Raw genomic sequence first — 20829 nt, forward strand, 5'->3', positions numbered from 1 at the left:
ATATGTTACTTCATGCTAGCATTCCCTAGACTAGCTATGTTTGATGTTTCTCATCATTGGTTTTGTATTAGTATTTAAATAACTACTTAGTTTTTATTTTTGAAATAGTTATATTCGCACTCCTTACTTTTCTTATATAAAATATGAGATGTTCTTTATTTTATACTTTGAAACAAGTGACGAAAGTATTTTTTAAAAATGATAGGGTGTTTAAATTGAATAACTTAGTTGATATTTTTAGTTTTTGTAAACATTTGAATAGGTTAGTTGATAAATGCATATGGTGTTTAGGTTGAATTGTTGTTAAGGTTGATTAATTGATTGATATGTTATTTTTATTAATATCAGTTGTGGGATCACTTGTGGAATGAAAAAAGATGGGTCAACTATGGAATTCTTGCTTCCCATTCCTTTACTTTGATGTAAACAACCATCAAAGTTCAATGTGCTTGGGCCAAAGATAATGTTGATGTTGATGGTGGGAGGCTGCCAATTAGTAATGCAATTTAACATTGAGCTTTGATATATCAATTGATATATATAAATTGATATACATTGATATAATGGCTTTGATATACAGTGTGCTTAAGCAACATGCATCCAATTTAGTCCTCCCATTAGACTATCGGAGTTTTCCGACTTATTAATTTTTTATAGTTGAAGTACTTCAAAATAATTATATTCATGTTCAATCCTTACGTCAAGTAACTAAATATTAGAATTGATATAATTTATAATCTGGTCTTTAATTCCTTGACATATCCAAACATTGGAATGGATATGTTTTCCTATTCGGCCTTTAATTCCTTGACACATCCAAACAGTAGCATAGGATAAGATATCCTATAGGATATCTATCCCTCCTCTAATCCGGCCAACCAAACCTAGGCTAAGGGTAAACGTTGTCAAAGAAAGATGGCTTGAAGCTCTTATCTATCTGTTGGAAAGCAATGGAACGTTAGCATTAGGGGACTACAATTACTTTGCAGAGAACACAAACCTTTCATTGATTCTGATTTTTCCTTTTTTATTTTTATTTTTTTTCTGGTGATTCATATTATCACTTGTGACTGTCAGACTTTGAAACTAAAACTTACAAAAACAGCCTTGTCTTGCCTGGTCCTCAATGCTAGCTCTCACATTCAGTCACTGTTTCCTCGTCGGCATGCATCTTAATCAGCTTCTACATGTGGGTTTCACGTTTATTTCTTATTTGTCCTTTTCTCCGCTCTAATATTTTATGAGCTTCCTATTTCCACGTTACTCAACCGTTCTTCAAACTCACTGCAAAGAAGATAGGTTGAACTGCTTGAATTCTTCACTTGTCTGTTTACAGCCTAGCTTACAGGCCTTTAAAATGTTTCTAGAGAAACTAGGTTGTATGTTGTTTGGCAAAATTTTTAAGCAACAAACCTCATCTTTATTATTGTCTCATTGTAGTCCATCCAAAGCCAGGCTGGATTGATGGAGCCATCTGATCTGTGCATGACCGTACAAATTGGTTTGAAAACTCAAAACACTCCCTTTCATTTTTTGAACTTTGAGGGGGGGAAGGCTAATGGACTTCAACTGATGGTTCCTTGTTTCTTTCTCCCTTGATTATTTCTGTGTTTGCTCTTTTTAATTAATCATCTTAAGTACAAACCTTATCTTAAGCTGGACATACTGGTCTTTGCCTGAGGCCTGAAAGTCTGGGGAGTCTTGACATACATATGTATATTCAAATTGTGAGCTTGCAAGAGAGATAATGAGAATGGAAAATAAATGATCAAGAATAGTACTGCCAAGGTTAATGGAGGTCTTGGGGATTTTATTACTTCTTGTTTCCAAAAGGAAGAAGCATTTTGATTTGCTCCATCCATTGACCATTACATCTAAAATAATTAGAAATAAAAAACATTAGTATGCAATTCCTCTTCAACAACAAATCCTCCTTATCGATGCATACTCATGAACATGAGGCAACCATATTTTCTTGCTCTTCAAATGGGTATTCCATAAATTGTGATTGACATGCTTGGCTTTCAATTCATCCATTTCCTGTAAAACCATCAGATATTAATTAATAAACATAGCACGAATTATTTAGATGCAAAACCCAAGCTCCAAATGCACTTTTTGTGTTCTAATGTGTACATTTGAAAAATATGGTGGGCAAGGATCACAATGTGAGTTGAAAAGTCAAGAAATTTTCCTTGCGCAAGTTTTATCATGTTTTTACTAGGTGTTACAGATAAGAGTTGATGACAAGAAGCATTGGGTTACTTGCATGAACAAATTAACTTGCATGTAAATCAGTGTTGTATCTTTTCGTCTCACAGAAAAGAAATTTGTTTAGGCAGAAAGATTCGCTTACTTTTCTTGATTTTCAGCAGGAGACCGTTTCCACTACCATCGTATTCGTCGTCGTCATCATCTTTTTCTGCTCCTTCATTGCTTTGAGAGAAGTGAGGCTCATCAAAACAGGCAAAGAAATAGATAGCCATATATACGTACGGTCCAGAGGCCGTTTAAGTCGAACGTTTTGTCATGCACAGCGGCGCTCATATTAATAGGAGATTATTTGTAAGGAAGAAAGATGTCGCTTGTTGCACGAGTAGAATGAGGTGTTGATTGTATGGAGCCTTACTTCTGTACACCCAACTTCTAATTTTTCAACTAACCATCCAAGGCGAGGATTTTCACACATTCATCAACCAACTTTCTACAGAGAGAGAGGGGGGGAGACACATGTGACCCTGTTTCACCTCCACAAATTTTTATTTATTTATTTATTATTTTTATTATTATAGCAATTTTTGTATGTTGATGAATAACTAATACATTTCCTAAATAAGAGCATAAAATAAACTTTTTTTTTTTTTTTTTGTTTCTAATAGTTTTAAAATAAACATTTTTTAACATTTTAATATTATCCATATAATCTGTTTTAATATTTTCATCATATTCACTTCTTGTAATCAAATTATATTTCAAATTAAGAAAATCTTACTTACTAAAAAAATATTATATCAAAACTTTAATTTTAATTATTGGTAAAAATGTAATACATCATTGATAAAAAAAAAAAAAAAGACATTTAAAAATTTTTGTAATCAATAAGATTATTTGTAATTATAATAATTTTTTCATATTCTAATAATATTTTTTTATATAAGGATATTTCTCAAGTAAAATTGTATAAGACATTTGAACTCATTTGTACAAGAGGTGTACAAACAATGTGAAGGAATTTGAGTGTTTCTCAATAACTCTCTCATGTATTTCCCTCCCTGTAATGAGTGGTAAAAGTGTTTCTACGCATTGATATATTACACTTTGATTCCTGTCAAAACAACTCACTAAGCAATTTTAATACATATGACACAAATTGTGTTTGACATATTTTCTATCAAATCGACTTGTCTTTTTGTTTAGCCTACTAATTTACTTCAAATATTATGAACAAATTTGTGAACGCATATTTTATAAGAAGAATGGTTGTTTGTCTTTCTTGGGGGCCATGATCTTGTGAATCCTACAAAAATTCACGAGTTAGGAAATCAGGGATTGAGTTATTTTCTCCTTTAATATACTCAATTTGATCTTTTTCATAATTATATAAGGCATTTACACCAACTATGCATAGTAATTGAACTAACCTTCAAAGGGGTATACAAGGGAACCCATTATGAAGATATTTGAGTGTTTCTAAAAGATTCATCAATTTGTTTCCCTCACTCAAGGATTAGAAAAAGTGTTTTCATTCATCGACACATCATACCTTTATTTGATTCATATTCAAATGCACACACTGAAATTTTAATGTTTATATCACTAATTGTATTCGATATATCCTCTACTGAATTAACTTGTCTTTGTTCCAAGCCACTCCAAACATCTTGAAAATCCTTCAAAAATTATTGTCATTTCCACAAATATATAATATATTATGCTTGAATTGATTGTGCAAAAGGTGTATAAAACCCCCTATGATGAATATTCTTAATCATTTTTTTCACCAAAGTTGTTTAAATTTCTTACCAAAACATTAAAAAACAATATTTGCTCACTTGTTTCTATATCATATTTATTTTCTTTACATTTGCACAATATCTACCATAAAAAACTATCGTATTGATTCTACATGACCTATATAATTTAAAGTAGTATAATTTGAGATAAATTCAATAGAAAAAACCATTTCTAGGTTTAATCTAAATGAAAAAAAAATGATAGAAATAAAAATTTTATTTTTCTAAAAAAATAATAAGAAAAAAATTAGTATTTAGAAATGATTAAAATAACAATTTTTATTGAATCTTAAGATGTAACTCCTTTCATTAATATTACTTTTTTATTTTAAAAATAAAATATAAAAAACATGTAAGAAAATGAAATTAAAAAAAGAAGGGACATATTGGCATAATAATAGACTTTTAGTTCTATATATCTTTTTATTTTATTTTATTTTTCCAATTTAATTTATTTCTTATATTTTATAATGGAAAAGGTTGAATTTTTAAGTAAAAACTAATATTTTCCATTTTTTAAAGTTTTATTTTTATTTTTATTTTATTTTATTATTAATAATATAATATTTCATTGTTAGTAATGTTTGAAAGGGACCACAAACCATTGTCAAAATTTTTGCATGTATTTTAGAATTTTCATATGAAATATATTCTTGTTATATAAAATAAAAAACATGTTAAAATCATTTAATATTTTTTTTATATTTGGACTTAAAATTATGTTTTGGGAAACAGGGAAGGTGTACGTAGAGTCACAGGGTAGAAATTTGGGAGAATAATGCTTAAGTCCTAGATGTGATTGATAATTAGTGTAAAAGGGTTACATTTTTCATAATTGATAGAAAGAATATGTAATAGTAAGAGATAAAAATACATTTTAAAAGTACCATACCAAATATATAAAATATTGTAATTATATTATAAGGAAAGACTCCATAGAAATAAGGAAAGAGAAAGTAAAACTGTGATATGTGTACTTATTTTGGAGATTCCAACCAACATGTGTTTTTTTATCATTTTTATCGGGATTTTCTTCATTGGAAAAGAAAATAAAACAAATAAATAAATTTGTGATAAATTATAATTTTTGACATATCTTTTATTTATATTTTTTATGATTAAATAAACTTGTTATTCCTTTTTTTTCTTCACTTAAAAAATAAACTAAAATAATAAACTAAGGATAATTTCTATTTTCTAGGCGTATCTTATATTTATATTTTTTTATGGTTAAATAATTTCTTTTCTTTACTTCGAAAAATAAAAATGAAATAAATGTGATATCATCAAAATTGCCAGCTGCCTCTCCTTCAATATCATCAAAAGATGTGAGTAGACCAAATAATGGCAGTTTGTAGACCAAATAATGGCAGTGTGTATCACTCACTATTCAATGAGCCTTTTGATAATCACATAGGACTATTGAATGTAGGGTCATGTGATGCACATTTGTTGTACATTTTCCTGTCCATTAGGCCCCATTTACTCACTTTAAAGGTCTGCCTTGACAGTCCAGAGTAAAATTAATATATTTTTGTTTGGAAGAGTATTGTTATGTTTTCAAGTTTTTGTTTCTTTTATAAATAATTTCTTCAGTTCTATTTTTCTTTTCTTTTCTTAGCTGCTATCAGTTTATAATTATTTAGGGTTACTTAGAATAAAATTTTACTATGGAGTTTTACATCTCTTGGCTCCATCAACCTTTAATTTTTAGGAAACTTGTGTTTTAGGGCCCTTATTTATAAAATATATGATATTTAAACCCCAAGTTTATGAAATATGGAAAGTAATTATTAATGAAATATTAGATTTGTGCATTCTTTACTGAGTCAATTTTATCTGCCCAAATTGTCCTCGATGTTTTCTACATCAACAGCCAAATAGCCTCCACATCATCCTTAAATTTTTTAAAAAAAAAATTGTGAAAATTGATAATTGTAGAAAAACCACCCAACCCGACTTTGGATGTCCTCTTCTCTCTCTCTCTCTCTCTCTCTCTCATTTTAGAAAAAAAAACCTTGAGTCGATCGACATCTAACTTTCTTCTCATAAATTTTTGTAGCCCTAAATCTACATCTTAGTTTGTCAGCAATCAAATTTGAGATTTTCCCTAAGCTGGAATCTCAAAAACTTGCCATTTCATAAGGTCATTTGAAATCTGAATCGGCTAAAACCTTCACGTCCAACAAACCGAACTGATACCCATCTTCCTGGATTCTCATATTTCTCTGTTTATCTCTTAACATCTCGATTAGTCGAACCTATTTGTCTCTTAACGTCCTTAGTAGCCGAAGGTGATACCCATCTTCCCAATACCTTGAAGTAAACTGAATGGGAGCCATATGTTGTTTTTGCATCATCAAAGTTGAAATTTTGTTAAGGTTTCTCGAAACGGAACTGGAGTTTTCCCTCTTGTGTGTGTTTTCCAATTAATCAATCACAGGTGAGTTTTCATTTACATGTTTGTTTGGATGGTGCGAACATCTTAGGGTTTCAAGTGTTTTATTTTGGGGTTTCTTATATTTAGCTTCATTTTCGGTAGAATGAAATATAGGTTTTTTTTTTTTTTTTTGGTTAAAGATATGTTCGTATTTAGAGAAAAAAAAATTATTATTATTATTATTATTTGCTTTCAAGGAATTTTGTTGTGATAAAATTTTTGGGAAAATTGATTCATCTGTATTACTACTAGTCGATGGAAATTTTCTTTCAATTTTAATGGTATATATGAGAGTTACTACTAGCAACTAAACAAATTATTTGCTTGGTCATTTGTCATTGTTATTGTTTTACTAATTTTGAATATCGATTTCATTGTGTGTGTGTTGTTATTGTTTTGTCCTTTGTCTTTGCATGATAGAATTGAATGTATGTTGTTATTGTTATTTTTTTATGAATTTGATTTGAGACATGATAAAATGATAGCAGTAAGCATGTAAAAGATGAATGTTGACTACAAATTTGGGATGAAAAAAAAGTGACAGTTTGTGAAGTGTTGGTCATGCCTTAGTAATACAGAAATTAAGGTGAACCAAATGCTTGCCTCATAAGTAATCTGCAAATTAATAATAAGAGGAGAGCATAGTGAGGCATGGTTTGGCCTATGCAAGTTCCGCAAAGAGATACGCAATAAATTAAGGTGTTGTTGTTGAGTTTCAATGTCAAATGGCAGGTAAAGCACATTAAATCAACAAGGGAATAAAAAAAAAAAAGATATATGACGACATTTATATAAGCAACTCTTTCCAACAACTTAAGCCTTTCACCATATCCAAACCACATTGGACAATGTCGACTGATAAGAATTTCAATAAAGCTAGTGGCCTAAAAAAGCACCTGGGTTAGATGATCTGAAAGATTAATAGGTGTTGATCCTTTAAAGGCAGCACGAACTGGCATACAATATACAAATCTCCATCCTCTAGCATGCATCTTTAGACCAGTCAGAACATCCCCAGTCTGAGAGCCATATATCCAGCCAACCTATAGATATTAGGGTTTCCACACCATAACAGTTTATGGCAAGAATAATAGAGACATTTGAAGTGGTACTTTTTTACTATGTCTTAAGTAGAGAAATGTTGGTAGTTGTAAAAAGGGGAAAAAATGTGGCAAACAGTGGGAGAACATATTAAAAGTTGCATGGTGAACAATTGCATAGTGTTCTGGTAACATATGGATACCAATTGCAAATAATTAACTGAGGCTAACTCAAACCTATGTTTTGACATTTCAAACATTGGTCATTTCCAATTATTTCCTTCTTATTTGCTCGGCCTTCCTAGGGCACTTCCAATCTCGTTTACTACTTGTTTCCATGTACGACATACCTTTCAATGCTAAAGAATCATTGTCAAATTTGTTCCAAGTAAGTCAATCCTTTATGGAGAAATGCTAGTCCTTGTGAAAAAAAAACTTCCTAATGGCTATTCCATTACCTCTATCCCCCAAGCAGCCTTCTCTTCATAATCACAACTGATTAATGGTAGGTTTATAAGTACTTTTTGAATAAATGTTGTTTAACTACTTTTCGGATTTGTGTTTTTAGGTTTATGTAATGGTAGCTTTATAGATGTTTTGAGGTGAATAAATTTTTTTAAATTAAAACAATTCTATGAGGTCCTTTATCTTTTCTCATAAAACAAACATAGCTTTGAATAATGCTATACATATTGGGTATAGATGAAGAGTTAAGCATGTAGATAGCATGATATAAATTTGGTTTTCGTTATAGTTGTTAGTATTGTGAGGAGTTGTCTTAATTAGTAGTTAATGTCAACTATAAGCTGAATAGTTTTGTTGAGAATCATCTGAGGTTGGTTTTTTTGCTCGAATCCATTTGAGCTTGTTTTTATGCATGTTGTTTTACAAGATTTTTAAGTTCTGCTTTGTGCTTAATGGTTTGTTGTATCTTGCTGTTACTTTCGTCAATCGCTGAGGTTTATAGATGTTTGTGAGAACCATTATGTTCATTATGGCAATAAGGAATGGTAAATATTGAAATGGGTCCCAAAAATAATTTTCTAATTTTATTGTTTTTGTTATTTCCATCAATGTAAGTTTGTCTCAAATAACACTTATTAAATGTATATAACCTAAATTTTTAGAATGTTATGGCTACAAATTACATCCTTGTAATGAAATTGTTTTTTGAATAACGAATTTGAATGTTTACTTTGAATTGTTTTTCTAATTTTTCCAATCTATTATCTGAAGGACCATTAAATCTGTAATAGGTTCTTTCCTATAGTAAATCTGATTTTCAATGTGAGAGTGCTTGACAGTCGAAATCCCACTGTTATGATTTCTTGGATGGTGATTGCTTACTTTCATAATAACATTAAAGTAGAAAAGTTGTTCATTCTATATGTTGGTTGCAATTTCCTTAGTGGTAGAGGTTTTGGGAATAAATAGTTCAAATTGTTGCAAATTATGCAACTTTATTGTGGTGTAGAGAACTTTTGCACTATAGACTATGTCATGTTTGAAAACTTCCCTTTAGTTATTTCTACTCATATGAGACATGCACGGGGAAGTCTTATGATAAAGCGACCTCATGTATAATTTCGTTATTCTTTAAGAATTCTGGAAGTTTGCAATATCATTTATTTGACAAACTTCTTTTTGTTCAACAAAGGTTACCTGGTCAAAGGTTAGTTCACCCTCATTGAGTTCAGTTTTCAACTTATATTTTATTTTATTATGAATTGAACTGTGCAAAATGAATTGAAAAAGATTTGGTTATAATGGATTACACTTCAAAAGACAAACAAATTTGTATTCTACATTGAGTTGCATCTCAAGCATGATTTTATAACCTTGGCAATTTAGTGTTTGATTCAAAAAAAAAAAAAAGTTTCAAATGCATTCAATTTTAAACACAAAAAACTGAATTTCACAAGAAATTGTACTTTGGTTTCATATGAGAGCTATGGATTTTAAGACCATGCTCGTAACTGGTCTTGCTTTGTGGTCTATAGTTCAGTCCGTCTTTACTTGGTATCCACTTCAAAATTATTTTAGCTTTTGGTCGGTGGTCTTTTTGTTGATTATAGGTTGGTTTCTGTTACCTTTTCTAGATAGAGAACGAAGAAAATTCAGCAGACAGGACATAAAATGTTGGAGATGGAGAATTGAATTTAGAAACTGGAGAAACACAACCTCAAAGTGCTGGAAAAATGAGGCCGAGCAGGCAATATTTGAGGAGAGGACATATTAAAATAAATTACACTCAAATGACGATGAGAAAAATGTCAGAATAAATTCGGTTAATATAGAATTAGAAAGTATGAATTTTGGCATGTGAGCATGTATATGTCATATGTAGTAAACGAATATGTTTCATCTTCATTTCCTTAGTGTTTGATGAATGGTATGTGAGGCGCTGCCTATGCCATTTTTTGAAGATATTATAACATGTTTGATGAATTACTGTCCATATATGCTAATAGTGTGTCTGATCAATAACTTTTATTTTCATAAGATTTACTAAAATTTAATTTATGCTCACTTGAGTAGGATATCGTTGCTTTTCGCCCAGGTACTTTGATTTATATGGGAATGAGAATACTATGTTATGCACAACATAGAAACATGATTTAAATTGAAAGGATGACAATTTTTTTTTGCTTGTGTTCAACCAAATAGAATTACAGGTAGCTCTTAGGAGAACAAAAAGGATAATTGGAGTCATGTTTCCATGGTAGCAGTTTAAATAAAGTTCTTCTGGAAATTTTCCAACAGTTTAAAGTGATTCATTCAGACGGTTGTAAACCAATATGAATGTCATAGGGATAGCAAATTATGTGTAATGCAATTATGATGGACAAACATTTAATAGTAGGATAGGACATGTAGTTGTTAATGGTGATAAATATCTTTATATAGTTGTTCAATTGGTGCGTTGGAAATATTCCTATGCATTAATATTTACCTATGCAAATTATGCATAAAGCACAAACAGGTTCTTAAGGATGGACGATTTTCGTAGACGACTGGAGTAACAAAAGATAAATTGCTTTAATTTTTTTTTATTCACATATAACACGTTTGAGTTATAAAAAGCTTCCATTACTTTCTATCTTGTTGTTATTATTTATCGAGTAATTGACGGCTTACTTACCAAGGCATTTTAGTTATATTATAATTAACTGGGTTGAAAACCAAAAATTAGTTAAACATAGAGGAACAATTGAAAAATGAAACTGAAAAGTCGAACTAAATGTGCGAATGTGGCATCAGTTTGGTAATTCAGTGGAACAATGTTTTCCGTTTAGTATTAAAATTACACTTAGAGCCCCATTGGCACTTATTATAATGGAAGGGTTTTTTTTTACAATGTTTCCTTAGGCAGTGTTGATGTGAATAACACTTTTATGAGAATAAGGAAAATGATTCTAATAGTGTTTTATAAAAGATATTGTATAAATATACAAACACTTTTAATATTAATAAATTACAACAAATGACATGCAATTGTAATTACGAAAACGAAATAGTATGATAAATAAAAAACTTTTTATTATAACACAATATAATATGAAAAATTGGTTTAGAGTATCCAGTGATAAAGTTTTAACATTGGGCCAATTGGGCAGAAATGCAAGCAAATCAGGAGCAGAAAGTAATAGAGCGGCAACACTAATTGGAAGCTACTGTCAAGGTTCATGGAGAAGATGTCTTTGCGTTTTGGTTTGTAATGATGATCTAGAGATGACTTGGTTGGTGCATACCTAATAAAAAAGCAATTAACATTGGTTAAGGAAAGTTGCAAATACAACAAGGAGACAAAAAATTAAGAAAGAAAACCCAACAAATGTGGAGTTCAAACAAAAATTTGCATATATGGAAAAAATGTTCAAAGTAGTGTATACCACATATATGTGTTATCGTATAAAATTATGCCATCATTAGAGTACCAAATAATTGTATACATATCTTTATAGTAATAGAGAGATGTGGATGAAAATCTGTATACAGGGACTATAGGGCATCAAAATTGGTTAGTCAATAATGCTTGGACATATATCCATTCAGCATGAAATTAAGATGGAATTGAATGTCAAGTGTTGGTCTTATGGTTGAGGAAAGTGCTACCTAGGATTGATAAACAAAAAAAGTAAGGTAGTAAGCGTAAAGTTAACTAGGGTAGTCCCTAAGATGCAGTAAGGTAGTACTCGTAAGGTTAACTAAGGTAGTACCTTAGACACATTAAGATAGTACCTTAACCACATTCAGGTAGTACCTTAGCCACATAAAGGTTGTAACTCAGATGCTATAAGGTATTACCAGAGGTGAAAAAGATGGCTAACCTATTGCAACATTCCAATGCCATTCTCAATTAAGGAAATTGTATATTCAGTCTAATTGCTTCGGTTTTTTTTTAACTAGCTGGAAATTGAATGCCGAAGCATACATACTATGGTTGACCATGATAGTATGTTGGATTCACAAATTAACTACAGATTGGGAAACAAAGCTAGTAGGAAAGTTGTTCTCAGTTGCATGCTTTAGGTTTCCAAATGTGGAGAGAAAGTGTTATAGTAAGGTAGTACTTAAGGGACATTAAGGTAGTACCTATGATACGTTAAGATAGTACTTAGGGTACATTAAGATAGTACCTTCATACTATTATGAGTACATAACGCACTGGGTGACTAACCAATTAAGACAAAGTAATGCCATTATCAAATCTGTAATGGAATGAAAGAAATGTGTCTTCAGTTCGAAAATGCAACATTTCTCCAACGTTAAGGACAATAACCAATTGGGCCTTACTACACAAGGAGTAGTGAGATTGCACTTATGATGTATTAAGGTTGACCCTAAAGTGCATGACGATAGTAAGTGAAGTGCATTAGGGAAGATGTTGACCCTAAAAAATAAATTATTTTTAAATAATGCCATAGACAATTCAGGACATTGTGTACTAAGGGAAGATGATGGATATATATGTCAAGCATAGGACCTATGGTTGAAGAAAGTGCTACCTAGGATTGATGAACAACCCAAGGTTCAAGAACTCACTACCTAAGCTTCATTAAGTTAATAACTAAGGTTCACAATAGTAGTCCATAAGTTGCAATAAGGTAGTACTCCTAAGGTTCATTAGGGCAGTCCCTAAGTTGCAATAAGGAAGTACTCATAAGGTTCACTAAGGTAGTACCTAAGCCACATTAAGGTAGTACCTTAGGCACATTAAAGTAGTATCTTAGGCACTTTAAGGTGGTACCTTAGCCACATTAAGGTAGTTAATCAGGTGCAATAAGGTATAACCTAAGGTCAACGGGATGTCTAACCTATTACAACATAACAATGTCATCCTCAATTAAAGAAACTGTCATTTTCAACCAAATGGCTTGGTTATGTATCAAACTAGGATGAAATTGAATGACAAAGATACATCCTATGATTGACCATAGTAGTACCTAGAATTCACAAAGTAACCATAGAGTGTTTATGAAGCTAGTAGCCAAGTTGTGCTCAGGTGCGTCGTTAGGGTTCCCAAGTGTGGAGACAATGTGGTACAGTCAGGTAGTACCTAAGGGACATTGAGGTAGTACCTAAGGGACATTAAGGTAATACTTAAAGCACATTAGGGTAGTACAATAGGTACATTTACGTACTATCTTAGGTACATTCAGGTAACCACATGGGCAATTTGCCATTTGCCTAAGGTGAAATGTTCACCTATGCCATTATAACATAACAATGACATGTTCAATTAAGGAAATTGTGTATTATCTACTCATTTCTTGATTCATCTTCAAAATTGGATGGAATTGAATGCAAAATATACATCCTATGATTGAACACGAGTAGTACATAGTATTGACAAAGTAACTATAGTTGGTTTAGAAATTAAGTACCCAACGTGTGCTAGGGTAAGGCTATAGGTTTCACAATGGTAATATGTATAGGACATTAAGGTAGTACCTAAGGTACATTAAAGTAGTACCTTAAAGTTTATTACGATAGTACCTACGGGTTACTAAGGTAGTATCTAAGGTTCAGTTAGGTAGTGCTTACATCTAAGGTGAACAAACTCACAAAAATTGCAAAACATGATGCCCACGCACGTTGCAAAGGTTCACAAAGTTACAAGCCAAGGTGTGCTAAGGTATAAGACCATGAATAGCCTCATGACTTCACATAGAGCATGTAGGATGTGTTTGACATATGGGAATTGGATTGGAAATGGAGTTGAATCATAATATTATATAGAAGAGATGAATCAAAATTCTAGTAAGGGTGAGAGTAGGTTCCCATCAAAATGAATACATCATTCATATTCTCATAGTATAAAACAATCTAAAGAAATTAATGAATGAAAAATGCCATTACTTCCTATTTCTCATTATCTATTCTACAGTTACAAACATTACCTTATAGTGTTACTCAAGCATTATCGGATTCATATTTCACGACATTCATGCCACAACAAAAGCAATAGATTATCATATTTTCTTCATTCTATCTAACAATAACCATTGTAACACATCATGGAAGTTACCTTTGGTGCAACATTCTCATTACCAAATACACCATTGTCCAAATACTCAACAAGACAGGGATCGAGCCTGCAAACATGCGGTCTAAAATCTACCTATGCATGAAGCTATCGCCTGACCACTGCACACATATTTCGGAGTCCAACAACCACTCCATAATTGCTGATGTGCTCCATTAAAAACAAACAAACAAACAAACAAACAAACAAAACAACACTAAATACAAATTAATTACCTTAAGATTTTGGTGGGGGTTAGGCCAAAATGCTACCCAATCAGACGAAGAGGAGATTTCTTCTTCATGAAGACAATATTTCACATTTGCCGTTTTCGTTCGGGTTCATTCAGTTGAACTAGAATTTGAATCACACTGTTGCCTCCTTAAACCCTCTTTTTAATTGGATGTTGTTACCACGAAGTGTTTCATTTGCTTATTCAGAAACTGCACAACAAAGAAAAATGTAGATCAAGGTTTTCGATTCAAGGTTTCTTCTCATAAATGTGTCAAATTTTGCAAATTTAAACACAATTTTCGATTCACAATTTATCCTCTAAAATGTCTGAAATTTTACAAATTTAAACACGATCTCCAGCCCGACTGGCTGCATACATGAAGACGGATGAGAAAAATGTTTCCAAACTTTGAGATGACGAAATAAAGGGAAATTTCAGTCTGGGTATTAGTTCGATTTGTTGGACATGAAGGTTTTCGCTGATTCAAATTTCAAATGACCTTCTGAAATGACAAGTTTTTGAGATTTTAGCTTAGGGAAAATCTCAAATTTGGTTGTTGACAAACTAAAATGCACATTTAGGGTTACGGGAGTTTTTGAGAAGAAAGTTAGATGTCGATTCCAATTTCGGCTCAAGGTTTTTTTTGGCTAAAATGAGAAAGAGAGAGAAGATGACAACCAAATGTTCAGATTTGGGAGAGGCAAATTAAGGATGGAGAACTATCAAATTTGGGAATTTTTTCCAGTTCAAACAAAGAATTGTTTTTTTTTTCCAATTCTTTGTCGGGTCGGGTGGTTTTTTATGCAATTGACAAGTTTCACAATTTATTTATTTTTAATTTAAGTCTGACATGGAGGTTATTTGGCTGTTGATGCAACATACATCGGGGGCAATTTGGGCAGATAAAATTGACTCAGCACAGAGTGCACAATTCTTATATTATTTTACCCATTAATGATTGCTTTTCATATTTCATAAACTTGGGGTTTGAATATCATATATTTTATAAATAAGAGCCCTAAAACACAAGTTTCCCTTAATTTTTTCTTTCCAAGCAACAAGATCAATCAATTGGCTGATAAGTTTCCAAGCATGCCTTGGCTTAGATCCTTCCATCTAAGGCTAGGTTTTTGCCGAGAAAGAGAGAGAAAATTAGGAATTGTTAGATATCTCTTTCAAAAACAAGTTCTTGATAGGGCTTATTTGATAACAATTTTTTAAATTTGTTTTACTCTAAAGGTTTATTTGCAACTGTTTTTTAAAATAATTTTTTGTTCTCTAGAACAAAAGAAATTGTAAAATTTATTTGACAATTTAAAACTATTTTTTGTTCTTAAAAATATAAAATATGATGTTTTCAGATAATATCTTTTAGTTTTTTTTTATGCTGTTTTCATTTTTTTTTTCGAAGGGATATTTTAAAAAATAATTATACAAACATTTAGAATGACTAAAAATAAAACATTATACATAAAAATTATTTTTAAAACATATTTAAAAGTATTAAAAACAAGTTAATAACATTTAGGTTTTCAAATAAACTTTTGTTTTATAAAACATCAAAATACAGTTTTGAAAAATTGTTTTCAGAAATTGTTTTTTAGAACTATTTTTGAAAATAGTTATCAAACAAGATGTTTTGTAAAACATAAGTCTCTTTTGAAATCTGAAATGTTTTAACCTATTTTTAATGTTTTAAAAATAAATTTTATGTCTAGTGCTTTCTTTTTAATCATTTTACATGTTTATATAATTACTTTTCAAAACAATCATTAGAAAACAAGTAAAAAAATGTTTTCTGTTCTTAAGAAGAAAAAAACAAAAAATAATTTTTAATTAGCAAATGTGTTCTTTTTTTTTTTTTTTTGGAGAATAGAAAACTATTATAAAAAAACAATTGTCCAATAAGGCTAAAAAAAATGTATTTTTTAAAAACTCATCATCAGAACGATTTATAATATTTTTAGAATAAAATTTTATCTAAAATTTAAACCCCGTTTGGTAGTGATTTTAGAAAACACTTTTAATATTTTTAATACTTGAAAAATTTTATCATTCAAGTGTTAAAAATGCTAAAAACGCTTTCTAAAATCACTCTCAAACACACTCTTAATTTTTTTTAAAAAAAATTAGTTTTCTAGTTCTATTCTCTTAGGAAAGCAAAGAGGATCACTTATATGCAATGCAATATTTTTTATTAATTCTCCATATTTCCAATTATTTTTCACAACACTATATAAAACAACTGAGAATCATACCCTTGCTATTTTATTGTGCATGTTTTATAGTGTGGATAGTTTGTTAGCTCGAGAAAGTGGGGCTTCAATTATCTCTAAGTGGCAACAAAATACTTTCTATTTGAAGAAGGCCTATCCTTGCTCCCATGACCCTTTTTTGTCACTCATGTAGTCTAATGTGACACTTTACATAACAAGTGGCGTTTCCCCCTTAATATCAATTTACCGTTGGTGATGCAAACTTTTATTTTATTTTATTTTGATTTATTTGAAAATTATTTATCTAGATATTTGTTCAAGGAACTAAGTTCTTATTTATTTGAAAGATTGATTTTTATTTATTAAAAAATTAAATTTACTTATTTATTTTGGAATAGACACTTATTTATTGTTTTTTTTTCAAAAGAGAACAAAACAAAACCAAAACTTTGTTTGGTTTCGAAAAGTATCAAGGAAAAGAAAAAATTGTTGAAGAAAACGATTTTCTTATGTTTTATTTTTACTATAAAATATACGAAAGGAAATCATATATAATTAAAATTACTTGAAAACTAATGCATGCATTTTCAAGATATTTAATTTTTATATAAAATAATTAAAATGAATGAAATGAATTTAAAGTAACATAAAAAATGATTTATTAAATTTAAGTTTATTTTCCATTTTCTCATTTTTTTTTATTCTATTTTTCTTCTCTATGTTCTTTCTTTTTCATTTTCTCTCAGATTTTCCAAGAACCAAACATAATCTAAGTGACTTTTAAAATAATAGAAAGGTATTGGATTTTGATGCCAAGTTACTTAGTGAAAAGGTGTTAAGTACCTAATTAAGCCCAAAATAAATTAGGTATTTGGTAAATAAAATGAGAGAACTAATTAAAAATTAATTAATTAATATAGTTCTACATAAAATAATAATAAAAGAAAATACGATGGATTCCAAAAGAAAATATTTACAGTATTAAGTGGCCTCTTCCCTATTTGTCTCAAGAATTTTATTATGCTCTTCTTTTCACACACCTTTTAGACCAATTTTATGATCACCCCAAAGTGCATAAAATAGAAAGGTGGACAAAATTTTTTGTACCTATTTTTATTTTGTTTGCTTTATTTTATTTTTGTTTAATTGTACTTTGTTTCTTTGATAAATTTTCAATAATCCTTCAAGTCATTCTTCCACTTTCATCAATGCTAAAGAGAGGTAATATCCTTCCATCCTCTTTTGTCTTACTCATTGTTGAATTTTCTTGTACCTTCATTGTCTATTACTTAAAAACATAAAGGGTAATGTTTAGGTTAGGTTAGGGAATGTAGTAGTGGTTACATATTTTACGAATATGATATAATATGATATGATGTGGTAGAGAATGGGTTAGAATGAAAAATTTTCAAACTAAAAAAAAAAAAGAATATTTATGGATATTCATGCCCCATACTTTCAAACATATCACAGTTTTATTTTACCCTCTATTTTCAATTTTGAGTGTCTTTTTTTATCAAAATTTTAGAGGATGAGTAAGTTGCAACCAAGTACATTGAGGGTAAAGGTTGAATTGCTTGATGAAGTTCTAGCCTAGTGACTACGTTCATCAGAAAACCTAAATTGTTGGTAATTTAGACAGATATTTCTTCTCCTCCCTTTATTATACATTGTGCACATAGACAAGTAGGTTATAGGCCTTAAGGGTCTAATTTTTTGGGGATAATATCCTTAACATTGTTGTTGGGTTTGACTTACACTTAAAAAAATAGTAATAAAAAAAATTTAGAAAAAAAATCAAGAGTAAACTTTGATAAGAGTCTCTAAGGGAGCCAATATTTTTCTATGAATCCCAATGATCTCCATTCAAGCTCCTAGTTGATGGTGACACGTTTTATTTTAGAGATTTAGATTTGTAGTTCATAAATGTATATAAGGATGTTTTGGTAAAACCATAAGGTTGCACTTAATATTATGAATGGTTTTTATGGCTTTGGTTAATTAATTAATTAAGTGGGTTGGGTCTAAGCCCAAATTGGTATTAAGTCATTTAAGCCCATAGCGAAGCCTATATAGTTCCCTTTGGAGGTTTAGGATTCATACTCAATTATATAAAATATAGAACACTTCCAACTATGTATGTTCTAAACCATGAACATTATTTTAGAAATAAATATTGTTTATGTAGTGTCTTATTGCTCATTTTGCAAAGTGATCTAATTTTTCCATAAAATAAAATTTACTATTTGTAGACCCTCAATTTTGTCCCTCAACACTGGCATTTATCCTTCGGGTGTCACATCCACCCATCGTTCGCATATGGCACCACTAGGGCCCCTTTTGGGCTTAGTCGGTGTCCGAGCCTCGTGTGGGTTTGTCTGTGGTCCATTGTGGTGCATATGTGGTTCATTTTGGAGGGTCACCATGGCCATTTTCCTAGTCGTTCACATCACGCTATAGGAAGGAAGTGGGGTCATCCCGATGTCTTAGCTTAGTTGGAGTTTATAGGGGCATGTTGAGGTTCGGAGCACTCGGGCTTGTTTTGATCGTATCTCCCTCATCCAAACTCGGAATCAAGAACCGTTTCTTTTTATGGATTCCTTATTCTTCCAGGAACATTCTGTAAAATTTTAAAAAATTTTTGCAACCGGTCGGCTGGTTGGCAGCCAGTTCAGCCGGTTCATCGAGTCAGCCGGTGTAGAACATTGATTTTTGGTAATTGTTTTGATCATATCTCCCTCTTCCGAACTTGGAATCATGAACCGTTTTTTTTTAATGGATTCCTTACTCTACTAGGAACATTCTGTCAAATTTTCAGAATTTTTTTTCCATCGGTTCGACCAGTTGGCATCCGGTTCGGCCGGTTCATTGAGTCAGCTGAGGTAAAACACTAATTCTAGTAATTTTGAGGCCCAAATCCTACATGGATCAGACCCGTAAGCTCCAGATCGGTTTTGGGAAATGTTGTGGGTCCATTTTGGGCCTTGGTTTGGGTTCCTTGCAACCCACCACGAATCCATATGGATTCTTGGTGGTGAAGCAAGCTGAAAACTGAAGGAGTGAGCTGGCCTTGTAAGTTTAAGAGGAGTAATGAGGGGTGTGGTTCCCATGCTGATGAAGGGGATTTCGGTGCTGAAGGGGAAGAAACCCAGGATGCTCAAATGCTGAGAGGGGTATGAGTATAAAAGGTGAGAGGATAGGAGAGCAAAAGACCTTTTGGCATTTTTGAGAGAGGGGATATTTTGTTGGTGAGAAGAACAGAGGGTGGGGAACATCTTCTGAGTTGAGAGCATGGAGAAAAGCTACAACATCTCGGTTTCTGGAAGTCATCATCAGCGTACATAGATCATATTTGGCGGAGATTCTGAGGTAAGTATGCTGAATTTTTTTTACCTACAGGTCATCTTCATCGTCTTCGTATGCTTTTTCTTCTTTCTCATCCTCTTTTATTTCCTTTGATGTGAAGATTGTATTGCTTGGGTGTGGATAATAAAGGCCACACATGTTTTTTGTTGATTGGTTATGAATGGTTGAGGATTACTGTTGAGGATGATTGTTTTCTTGATGTGTTAGAATCACGTCTAGGCTCAAGTTTAATTCATTCATCGTTTTCAATTTTGCACCATGGTTGGTTGACTCTGTCAGTCACGAGGAACATCTAACCTTGCTTTGTTTGGTTCTCACTCATCCGGGCTCGGAATTGAGAACCGTTTCTTTTGTTTGCTTCCTTAATCACTTAGAAACTTTTTGACCGAATTTGGGATTTTTTACCAACCGAATGAACCGGTTCAACTGGTTCAGCACCATAGCTGGCAGCCTCTGTCAGCCATGAAGAACACTTGCCTTTCTTTGTCTGGTTCTCACTCATCCGGGCTCGGAATTGAGAACCGTTTCTTTTGTTTGCTTCCTTCATCACTTAGGAATTTTTTGACTGAATTTTGTATTTTTTACCAACCGGCTGAACCGGTTTGGAACTGGTTCAACCGGTTCAGCACCATAGCTGGCAGCCTTTATCAGCCATGAGGAACACTTGCCTTTCTTTGTTTGGTTCTCACTCATCCGGGGTTGGAATTGAGAACCGTTTATTTTGTTTGCTTCCTTAATCACTTAGGAACTTTCTGACCAAATTTGGGATTTTTTACCAACCGGCTGAACCAGTTTGGAACCGGTTCAACCGGTTCAGCACCATAGCTGGCAGCCTCTGTCAGCCATGAGGAACACTTGCCTTTCTTTGTCTGGTTCTCACTCATCCGGGATCGGAATTGAGAACCGTTTATTTTGTTTGCTTCCTTAATCACTTAGAAACTTTCTGATCGAATTTGGGATTTTTTATCAACCGGATGAACTGGTTGGGAA

The 20829-nt window shown here is 31.6% G+C and overlaps 1 long non-coding RNA gene across 1 annotated transcript; it reads right to left on the reverse strand.

Annotated features, from left to right (window-relative positions):
- Positions 1-1781: 1781 nt before the first annotated feature.
- Positions 1782-2521, reverse strand: LOC109123901 (uncharacterized). The gene is made up of 2 exons (XR_002031745.1): positions 2357-2521; positions 1782-2040 (listed from the first exon to the last, which is right to left on the reverse strand). It is a non-coding gene; the product is annotated as an uncharacterized LOC109123901 (long non-coding RNA).
- Between the last annotated feature and the right edge of the window lie 18308 nt (positions 2522-20829).

The sequence above is a fragment of the Vitis vinifera genome, chromosome 14 (assembly GCF_030704535.1).
Source record: "Vitis vinifera cultivar Pinot Noir 40024 chromosome 14, ASM3070453v1".
NCBI lineage: Eukaryota > Viridiplantae > Streptophyta > Magnoliopsida > Vitales > Vitaceae > Vitis > Vitis vinifera.